Source organism: Carassius carassius, chromosome 40 (assembly GCF_963082965.1).
Source record: "Carassius carassius chromosome 40, fCarCar2.1, whole genome shotgun sequence".
NCBI lineage: Eukaryota > Metazoa > Chordata > Actinopteri > Cypriniformes > Cyprinidae > Carassius > Carassius carassius.
In genome coordinates, this window is record NC_081794.1 from 10,359,308 (window position 1) to 10,371,316 (window position 12,009).

General features: G+C 39.6%; 1 long non-coding RNA gene across 1 annotated transcript in view; it reads right to left on the minus strand.

Moving 5' to 3' along the window:
• Positions 1-12,009, minus strand: part of LOC132122096 (uncharacterized) — a 780,856-nt gene that overhangs the window by 504,229 nt on the left and 264,618 nt on the right. The window lies entirely within an intron of this gene.

The window sequence follows — 12,009 nt, forward strand, 5'->3', positions numbered from 1 at the left end:
GTGGTCTTCTGCTCCGCCCTGGGGGGTTTCCGCCTTGACCACACGGATGTGGTGGTCTTCTGCTCCGCCCTGGGGGGCTTCCGCCCTGACCACACGGTTGTGGTGGTCTTCTGCTCAGCCCTGGGGGACTCCAGTCTCCACCACACTGACGTGGTGGTTTTCTGCTCCGCCCTGGGGGGCTTCCGCCAGGACCACACGGTTGTGGTGGTCTTCTGCTCCGCCCTGGGGGGCTTCATGTTGTTTTTTGCTTTTTGTTTTTGTGTTCACTCCTGTCCCTGTTCCTGTCTCTTAGCCTGGCCCTCCGTCCCTCCCCCTGAACCTCCTCCGGTCCACCTCCCTCCTGGTCTCCCTGGTTTGTGTTTACACTTCTGGCGTCTGTTCCCTGTGTTTTTTTTCCCTGTCGCTCCGTCCCTCCCCCTGAGCCTCCACCTGTTCGCCTCCATCCTGGTCTAAAATGCTATTTTGGGGATTTCCGTTTGCCATTTTCCTACCTAAATTAAAAAGCTTCCCATTCCTACATGCAGAGGTGTAAGTACAGAAGTTTGGTATCATTTTAAAGGAAACCCTTTGAAATTACATAAAGCACTGTTGAAATTGATAAAAATGATTATATATGGTGTCTGTGTTATAATAAATAGGGAAAAAAACAAGGCGCTTTTTTATGGAAGCAGATTAGTCTCAAATATAATTCACGCAAAAAACACGATTCACACATGCGTAGACAATTTCACATGCATGAAACCTAATTCACGTACACACACAAAAAATTCACGTGCGTGAAAAAAAAATATATTCACAAAAAGCAATTCACAAGCGCAAAATAAAATTATATATTTATAAAATACATTTCACAAATGCAAAAAACTATTTGTAGATATACAACTGTGAACAAAAACCTTTGAATATTTAAAATGTACGAGTGTCTGAATGTACGAATCATCATTTACTACGAATCCACTCGGACTTGTGTGTGTGTGTTTTTGAGACTTTCCTGGCAGAGCTCTCTTCCCACGTGGGTCTGTCGTACTCTTTAGCCAATCAGATGCGAGCTTACCATTCAACCAATCTTATCATAAGCCACTGAGTGCATTCAAGGAGCACGATTCTTTAGCGCAATATGGATTAATTAGAACGGAAATTAAGCCTTTACATCAGTAATCCAGCATGGTGAATGAATAACGGGAAGCACGGGTAAGAGTTATGTTTATTTCATAAAAGTCTGAGTTTACACTTTTTATCATTTACACATTCAATCAAGACAGTTTTTCTAGTTAGAAAACTAGTTAGAAAAAAATACAGTTGTAACAGGACAGTTACAGTAATTATAAATTAAACTGCAATCAGGATAGTAAAAAGAAAAGTAGTAGTAGTAAAGACAAAAGTAACATTTTGAGAGTTGTGAAATTATAATTCTAAATAATCTTGTTTTATAACTTGATGTCTGTTAGGTCAGTGTGTACTTTCTTACAGTAATACATTTTAAAACATGTAGCCTAGTCATTGTTAACCACTACGTTGAAGCAATGTAGTTCGATCAAGATAAACAACATCACATATTTAGAAACGTTGTTTAATTTGTAACTATATATGTTATAGTGGTTCTCAACCAGTAACGTGCAGTGAAATCTTGTCATGGGTAGGCTGTGACCTATCAGTGTGTGGAATATATGTTCATAAATTCATTCAGTTAATTTAGCAACCCAAGTTCATTTTAGGCATCATCAGATCGCTGCCTGCATTCAGCAAAGTCAGTCATGTGAGGCTAATGCACAATCAAATATAATAATCAAATTAATGGACACATCTATCTTATGACTTATACAACAAACAAATGTTTCGTGCGGGACACAGAGAAGGAGGCGGCGCGGCAGCCTAGTCACTCCATCAAAATGCGCAAACGCGCACAGACAGCCACGGCGCACACACACACACACACACACACACACACACACACACTTTTGGTCTGGTGACGGCGCACCAGGCTACAGTCAGAAAACATTGCGTCAGCAGTACAGCTTTAAAGTACAAAAACAGCTTATTCGCTCCTACAAACTGCTAGGCGCACACACCGACACGCAAGTATACTAGATGCTAGTATTCGGGAAGCGCGCGGATTGAGTGAGAGCGAGTAGATCACGTGACACGAAGCAAGCTCGGTCTCTGCCTCAATGTTGATAATTCAAGACAGCATGAGAACTGACTGCGCATGCGCAAATCTACATAAACTACGTTCTATGGACCAAAGACGTTCACCTCTGCCTCAATGGATATGGCTTTTGAATTTCCTGCATGAAACAACGGTTTTTAGGAGCAAACAATGGCAAAATGAGTATATTATGTGTATTCCTGAAAATTTTTGTTACAAAAAATAATATTTGGAATAAAATTAATGCAATTAATAATGTGGTGAATTAATAAAGCTCTTGGAATTAATAAATGTAATGTCAACATTTCCTTTGGTGAGGCACTGCCTACCCTGCCTACCCTGACCGCACGTCCCTGTTCTCAACCTTTTTTTCCACTGGGCCGCACTATGGTCCAAGTCCAAGTGCAAGCGGATTGCACAGGTTCGAGTAGCAATGGGCTTCTTCACACTGCCTCCACATGTGCAATTGTGCTTTTGAAGCCTACTGACCACGCGCACCTGTCCGCGCGGTCATAAAAAAAATGTGAGGTACGTGTTTGTCCTCTCAGAGCCTCCGCACCGAGCGCCAACCTCCCGCTCTCTCTCGTGAGGCCAATAAGGAAGTGACTAAAACTGCAATTCATCGACTGGCCGCTTGAGGCTGGCTGCAAAAGGGAGTCAGTCCCATAGACTCCCCATGTTAAAATGCCCAACTTTACAGCAGGAAAAAACATGTTTACTGCCTGGTTCAAAAAATGATTTTGGTCTAAATAGCTAATTTTGCCCTTCATGACAACTGTGAGGGGGGTGAATTTTTTTATAACTCATCCGTTTAAATTATATTAAGACTTAAAGTTCTGCATAATTAAGGGCGTAGCCACTTGAGTGACAGGTGGATTGCCGCTGCTGACACTGCCGTCGTGCTAAGTGGGTGTGGCTACAGCAACTAGCTCCCGCCTTTTTGCCCATGTTTGATTGTCCGGGAGAGTCACGCGGTGACGCGCTGCCAAGATGGCGACAGCCCGCTCTACACACTTTAGGCTTCAAAAACACACTTCAGGACTCTACGGGTGACGTCACGGACACTACGTCCATGTTTTTATACAGTCTATGCTCCGCACACACTCTCCCATGACGATGATTACGTCACGCCTACCTAGCGGTCCATAACGGTCTCCCCACGGACGCGGAAAGTTTAACATATGGCTTAAGATGCAGTCTGTAAGACGCGCACGGGAGCATGACTTGACGCGACATTGCAGAAAATGTGCATTCACAAATGTAGCCTATGTTGATCCAAATATGGAAAGCACATTCGAATTTAATAATATAAGGTTCTCTCCAGAGATGTTTTGCCACATTTCTTCAATTAAAGATGATTGCTATGTAATATATGGTGCTCCCATTTGCCTGAACTTCAAGTAAAATGCGGGGCAAACTCAAAATCCAGCACTCTCCTTCACTACTGATACTGCGACTATTATTTTTTCTACGTGTTCATTCGCTGGCATTTTTCACATTTCTTTTTTTTCTCCCTTAAAAACAAATTTGTCCATTATGATGCTCAGTTTTACCGAACTAATGGCTGTTGATTGAATTCTGCCAAAGTGGGCGCTTGTATGTGTTCGTTAAATGATATGAACTGATCATGTCTGAAAATAATATATGAAACACAAAATAATTTAACATAAAAAAACATTAGGCTATGGCTTATATTTCTTAAGTAAATGTTTAAATTAATGTAAAAAATAATAATAATTGTAAAACTGAAAAAAAAATTAATTGTGTTCAGCATGGTGGGACGCATTTGAATTCGTGACGGGCCACGGGTTGAGATGATGCTGCTGCTATAGCTCCATGGTCATTTAATAGGCCTAGCCTATTGTTTCTTTTACGCGGCTGAAAATAACCGTGCTTTCTGTTACTTAGCCTGTGTCTGTCAATCGTCCTCTTAAAAGTGGAAGCTTGTGCTTTGTTGCATTATATTGAAACTTTGTTGATGTTCTTTGTTCATGACTCTTTATATGGCGATAAAAGACAGCTTTGTTGCGTTTTTTTTTAAGTGGGGATTGGGGGTGCGCCAACCCGGTTGGGACATAGAAGGGGGAGCACAGGAAAAAAAGTTTGGGAACCGCTGCATAACATAACGGTTATGGAAATTAGAACGACAGTACATTGAATTAAATTGCAATGAAGTTACAAACAATCCACATCATTAAAGAGAATAAGCTCCGAAATATATAAAATAAATAAAACGAGGATCAATCTGAAACTTTTCAAGTGCGACAATAAATAACCTATACACGATCCACAACATAATTAAGTTGCAAAGAGCATAGGCTCAAACATAAAATAAAATGAAAGAGGATGCATCTGGAACTTTATTCCAGTGCAGCGCAAAAGTCGCTCAGCCTGCAGCGAGAGAGAGATTTCCTCAAGATTTTTTATTTGCTCATTTTCTTTCTCTATTCTCTTTGTCTCTGTTGCCTCCAAATCCTCACTCTCTCTTGGCCCCTCTCCTCCTGACTAACAACTTTATCATAAGATGTCCGACTTGACAGTTTCTCTGATTTCAGCCAGTTAAGCATATTTATAATATATATTATGTAATGAATGAAACGAGTTGGCACGCATATTAGCAATATATTTACAAATTAAACAACGTTTCTAAATATGTGATGTTGTTTATCTTGATCGAACTACATTGCTTCAACGTAGTGGTTAACAATGACTAAGCTACATGTTTTAAAATGTATTACTGTAAGAAAGTACACACTGACCTAACAGACATCAATTTATAAAACAAGATTATTTAGAATTATAATTTCACAACTCTCAAAATGTTACTTTTGTTTTTACAGGTCTTTCTTTTTACTATCCTGATTGCAGTTTAATTTATAATTACTGTAACTGTCCTGTTACAACTGTATTTTTTTCTAACTAGTTTTCTAACTAGAAAAACTGTCTTGATTGAATGTGTAAACGATAAAATGTGTAAACTCAGACTTTTATGAAATAAACTAAACTCTTACCCGTGCTTCCCGTTATTCATTCGCCATGCTGGATTACTGATGTAAAGGCTTAATTTCCGTTCTAATTAATCCATATTGCGCTAACGGTGCGCAGATTCGTGCTCCTTGAATGCACTCAGTGGCTTATGATATGATTGGTTGAATGGTAAGCTCGCATCTGATTGGCTAAAGAGTACGACAGACCCACGTGGGAATAGAGCTCTGCCAGGAAAGTCTCAAAAGCAGTCACACACAAACCGAGTGGATTCGTAGTAAATGACGATTCGTACATTCAGACACTCGTACATTTTAAACATTCAAAGGTTTTTGTGCACAGTTGTATATCTACAAATAGTTTTTTGCATTTGTGAAATGTATTTTATAAATATATAATTTTATTTTGCGCTTGTGAATTGCTTTTTGTGAATATATATTTTTTTCACGCACGTGAATTTTTTTTGTGTGTACGTGAATTAGGTTTCATGCATGTGAAATTGTCTACGCATGTGTGAATCGTGTTTTTTGCGTGAATTATATTTGAGACTAATCTGCTTCAATACTTTTTTATTTTATTTTTATAAACTGAAGTTTGAAATGGTATAGCTCAGGCAATGAAGGGCCTAGCAGCAAAAGTTATTCCATTCCAACTGAAGGAAGGAATAATACCCTTTTTGTATACAATTTCCGCCTACACAAATATGAAATGTTCCTATACATACACTCAGAGGGGAAACATGCAATATCTGTATATTATTTTACAGAAAACACTCAGAAGTTACATAAAAAGCTGCTGTTTGTGACAAATAGTATTATTTATGTTGTTTCACATATGATGAAACACCTCAATACAATGTGCTTTTTTGTGTGTGTGTTTTCTGAACAGTCTTTGAAAGATGGTAACTTAAACTGCAAACTAGCAAACTGCTTTAAATTATTAAATATATCTGGTCTATCACAATCTGAAATAGAATCCACAATCTCCAGCTTCATATCATTTCATTTATGTCCATTCTGTATTTGTCTAATGATTGGGACTGATCTGTCTCCATCATCTGTTATTTCTCATCTTCCAGTTTGTTTTGACGCATTATCAGCGCTAATCCATGAGCCGGACGCTGCTACATGACCTTCGGAACGTCAACAAACGAATATATGTTCATCCACACAGTACTGTAATAATCCATGTGTATTTACTGTACTTTCACTGAGATGCATCATGTACTGTACTTTTCTGTCAATAAACAGTTTACCCTCCCAGGCAACATTTCCATGTGGGCCCCATGTGGGTTTTTGGTGGGCTTTCAGTTGGGCCCTGCATGGGCAACCCAAATGGGACCCATACATTTTTGTCCATTGGCTCCACTTGGGCCCCGTGTGTGTTAACCCGTAGGGTCCCATGATGGTTCCACAGTGGGCTCCAAGTGGGGCCCATGTGGATTAGAGGGGCCCACATGGGTCCCAAATGGGTTCTAATAACTGGGGCCAAGGTGGGCCACATACAAAACCCTTATGGGGCCCAGATGAGTGATTACACTAGACCCACAAATGGCCCTTATATGGGGTTTTAGTGTGACCAAAGTGGGTCAGAACTGGGCCCCATTTATATTTCTTTCTTAATTCCTCTTGATAAAGTTAATGTGCTAATATGCAATAAAACTCTAAATTAAAATGTTTTATTTACCTAAAAAATTGGTGCTTAATACATTTTAAATTACATGTTAAAATATTTCTAATGTGAAGAAAATGACTTCAACTCAAAATCTCTAAATCACATTTTTTATTTGGTAAAACAAAGTAAAACAAAACAGGATGAAAATGGATAAAAATACGGTAACACTTTCTATGAAGCCCATATTTATAATACATTATAAGGGTACTCTTAAGGCATTATAACATAATAATAATTGATGTTATATCAACTCATGAATAATCATAACAATTATAATACATCATTAAAGCTGCAAGCAGCGATGAACGGGGCCTCGCACCCGGGCTCACCGGCAGCGAGTGGCTTTAGTAAATAGGTGAACGGTGAGAAATATGCATTTAAACTCATAAATATAAGTGGAATATATCAATGTTTATTCCATATTTGTGCCAATCTTTCTGTTGCCAGCAGGTGGCGCTATCATTATAATGGAATATTGGCCTTCAGATGTGTTCAGGCCAGGACTCTTATCGAACATGCGGAGTTTGGGGAAGATTGAACATTTTATGCCTGAGTTACAACAACTTCTCTTGCTATGGCGAGACATCAAATTTTGTCATGGCACCATGGACACGCCCTTTAACAAAAACTGAAGATCTCCACAATTTAACATTGCACAGGCCTTTAGATTAGACTGACCACAAAAATACATTAATGTCAAAAGATTTCTAGGAGTAGTTTGTCGCAGTGTAAAACATGTCACTTCCTGTTGCCAGCAGGTGGCGCTATGACTATAACTGAATATGGGCATGTAGATCTGTTAAGGGCAGAAGTCTTATCTAACAAGTGAAGTTTGGGGCAGATTGGACATTGTATGTCTGAGTTACAGCAACTTCCTTTTTCATGGCGAATCATCGAAATTTGTCAGGCGCATTAACGAAACCTCAAGATCTTCGCAATTTAACATCGCAAAGGCCTTTAGATTTAACTGACCAAGTTTGGTGTTGATCTGAATAAATCTCTAGGAGGAGTTTGTTAAAGTACAACCCCTGAAAATGGCAAAAACAACGCCAATTTTGCAGAGAAAATTCGAAATAACCGACTTCCTGTTGGGATTCGGATTTCGTACCAAGAGACTTTTTTGTAGGTATTGGTGTGTTACATGTGTGTACCGATGTTTGTACATGTACGTGAAACGGAGCTCGAGGCGCGCTATGTTGAAAGTGTATAGGTGGCGCTATCGAGCCATTTTGCCACACCCGATGGAATATTGGCCTACAGATGTGTTCAGGCCAGGACTCTTATCACACATGTGAAGTTTGGGGAAGATCGGACATTTTATGCCTGAGTTATAACATCTTTTATTCCCATGGCGAGACATCGAACTTCGTCACGGCGCCATGGACACGCCTTTTAACGAAAACTCAAGATCTTCACAACTTAACATCGCACAGGCCTTTAGATTAGACTGACCACAAAAAAGACATTGATGTCATAAAATTTCTAGGAGTAGTTAGTCGCAGTTTAAAATATGTCACTTCCTGTTGCCAATAGGTGGCGCTATGACTATAACTGAATACGGGCATGTCAATCTGTTCAGGTTTGGAGTCTCATCAAACATGTGAAGTTTGGGGCAGATTGGACATTGTATGTCTGAGTTATAGCAACTTCATTTTTCATGGCGAATCATCGAAATTCGCCAGGCCGCCACGGACACGCCCTTCAACGAAAACTCAAGATCTTCGCAATTTAACATCGCAAAGGCCTTTAGATTAGGCATACCAAATTTGGTGTTGATTTGAAGAAATCTCTAGGAGGAGTTCATTAAAATACAACACGTGGAAATGACCAAAATTACACAAAATTTGCTCATAATATTAAAAATAACCGACTTCCTGTTGGGTTTAGAATTTTGCTCCAAGAGTCTTTTTTGTAGGTATTGGTGTGTTACATATGTGTGCCAATTTTTGTGCATTTACGTGAAACATAGCTGGAAGGCTGTTGATTTTCTTAGTATAGGTGGCGCTGTCGAGCCATTTTGCCACCCCCTCTTCTGAATACTATATCAGACGAAAATTTTCACCAGGTTTGACGCGTGTGCAAAGTTTCATGACTTTTTGAGCATGTTTAAGCCCTCAAAAATGTGATTCATTCGGGAGAAGAAGAAGAAGAAGAAGAAGAATTAAAGCTGCAAGAAGCGATGAACGGGCCCTCGCACCCGGGCTCACCGGCAGCGAGTGGCTTTAGTAAATAGGTGAATGGTGAGAAATATGCATTTAAACTCATAAATATAAGTGGAATATATCAATGTTTATTCCATATATGTGCCAATCTTTCTGTTGCCAGCAGGTGGCACTATCATTATAATGGAATATTGGCCTTCAGATGTGTTCAGGCCAGGACTCTTATCGAACATGCGGAGTCTGGGGAAGATTGAACATTTTATGCCTGAGTTACAACAACTACTCTTGCTGTGGCGAGACATCAAATTTTGTCATGGCGCCATGGACACGCCCTTTAACAAAAACTGAAGATCTCCACAATTTAACATTGCACAGGCCTTTAGATTAGACTGACCACAAAAATACATTAATGTCAAAAAATATCTAGGAGTAGTTTGTCTCAGCGTAAAATATGTCACTTCCTGTTGCCAGCAGGTGGCGCTATGACTATAATTGAATATGGGCATGTAGATCTGTTCAGGGCAGAAGTCTTATCTAACATGCGAAGTTTGGGGCAGATTGGACATTGTATGCCTGAGTTACAGCAACTTCCTTTTTCATGGCGAAACATCGAAATTTGTGAGGCCGCCATGGACACTCCCTTTAACGAAATCTCAAGATCTTCCCAATTTAACTTCGCAAAGGCCTTTAAATTTAACTGACCAAGTTTGATGTTGATCTGAATTAATCTATAGGAGGAGTTCGTTAAAGTACAACCCCTGAAAATGCCAAAAACAACATCAATTTTGCAGAGAACATTCTAAATAACTGACTTCCTGTTTGGATTCGGATTTCGTACCAAGAGACTTTTTCGTAGATATTGGTGTGTTACATGTGTGTACCGATTTTTGTACATGTACTTGAAACATAGCTTGAGGCGCACTCCGTTGAAAGTGTATATGCACTCAGTTGAAAGTGTATAGGTGGCGCTATCGAGCCATTTTGCCACACCCAATGGAATATTGGCCTTCAGATCTGTTCAGGCCAGGACCCTTATCACACATGTGAAGTTTGGGCAAGATCGGACATTTTATGCCTGAGTTGTAACATCTTTTATTCCCATGGCGACACATCAAACTTCGTCACGGCGCCATGGACACGCCTTTTAACGAAAACTCAAGATCTTCACAACTAAACATCACACAGGCCTTTAGATTAGACTGACCACAAAAATAACATTGATGTCATAAAATTTCTAGGAGTAGTTAGTCGCAGTGTAAAATATTTCACTTCCTGTTGCCAATAGGTGGCGCTATGACTATAACTAAATATTGGCATGTAGATCTGTTCAGGTCAAGAGTCTTATCCAACATGTGAAGTTAGGGGCAGATTGGACATTGTATGTCTGAGTTACAGCAACTTCCTTTTTCATGGCGAAACATCGAAATTTGTCAGGCCGCCATGGACACGCCCTTTAACGAAACCTCAAGTCCTTCGCAATTTAACATCGCAAAGGCCTTTAGATTAGGCATACCAAATTTGGTGTTGATTTGAAGAAATCTCTAGGAGGAGTTCGTTAAAATACAACACATGGAAATGACCAAAATTACACAAAATTTGCTCATAATATTAAAAATAACCGACTTCCTGTTGGGTTTAGAATTTTGCTCCAAGAGTCTTTTTTGTAGGTATTGGTGTGTTACATATGTGTGCCAATTTTCGTGCATGTACGTGAAACATAGCTGGAAGGCTGTTGATTTTCTTAGTATGGGTGGCGCTGTCGAGCCATTTTGCCACACCCTCTTCTGAATCCTATATCAGACGAAAATTTTCACCAGGTTTGACGCGTGTGCAAAGTTTCATGACTTTTGAGCATGTTTAAGCCCTCAAAAATGCGATTCATTCGGGAGAAGAAGAAGAAGAAGAAGAAGAATAAATATAGCTGCAAGCAGCGATGGCGGGCTCAAGCCATCAGTGCAAACGCCACCCCGGTGGCATCGGGAAAACTGTGCCCAGCGGGCATAAGCATTTACAGTAACACTCTGGCAATCAAGTTTTAAGGGATACGGCAGTTAAAGGGTTAATCCAACCCATCTAGACTTTGAAATCACATACACAGAACAATATATATAACTTTAGTAAAACTTTATTTTAATATATATAAAACATTTATAAGGTGTGCATTGTAGCTGACACCTAAATTACAACATTACAATTGTTTTATGACTGCAAGTCTTTCTCCTCAAATGCTATTGAGCTTCAAATTTGCGTTGGAGCCCATGTGAAAAAGTAGCATAATTTACATATGTCTTACAGTTTGTTTTATTAAACATCAAACATTCAATTTAATTGTGCATTATAGCTGTCACCTAGATGAACAATTACAGTTGTTTGTATGACTGTAAGTCATTTTCTTCAAATGCTACTGACGTTAGAAATGTGTATAACAATATCACATGTAACTTTAGACACGGTCCCTAAATTTGAGACTCTGAATGTCCAATGTCAAGCCAACTTTATGCCTGTTTTTTTTTTTTTTTTACTTTCTTTAGTTTTCTTTTCTCTGTGCCTGATTGTTGATGTCCTTTACCCGGGCATAGATGTCCATCCATCAATTACGAACATTGAGCCGCAAACATGAGGTGCGAGCGGTCGCGAGCGCGGATGGGAGAATGGAGCATGTTTTTTTGTTTGGTTTTTTGAGCAACTGGGATGGTGCCCCCTCTGGGAGTTGGTGCCCTACGAAGACTGCGTACTCTGCATATAGGGAGTGGTGGTACTATCTGGAAGATATATTCCTCAAACCATCGTACAAGAGGAGGTGATGCTAGTCCTTCAAGAATCACTCAAAACCTATCTGTTCATAAAGCCTATATATAAGGTCTTAATAAATAATATTCCACAATACGTCATGCTATTCTAATTAAGTCATTTTTTGGGATCTTTTACGTCTCTCAGAACCTGACACATTGTAATTCTGAGACTCCAGGAAAGTTGCAGTTCTGGAAAATGGTGGCACTGTAGACTAAATGCTCCCTGATAGTGTCACACCTAATTCTTCAC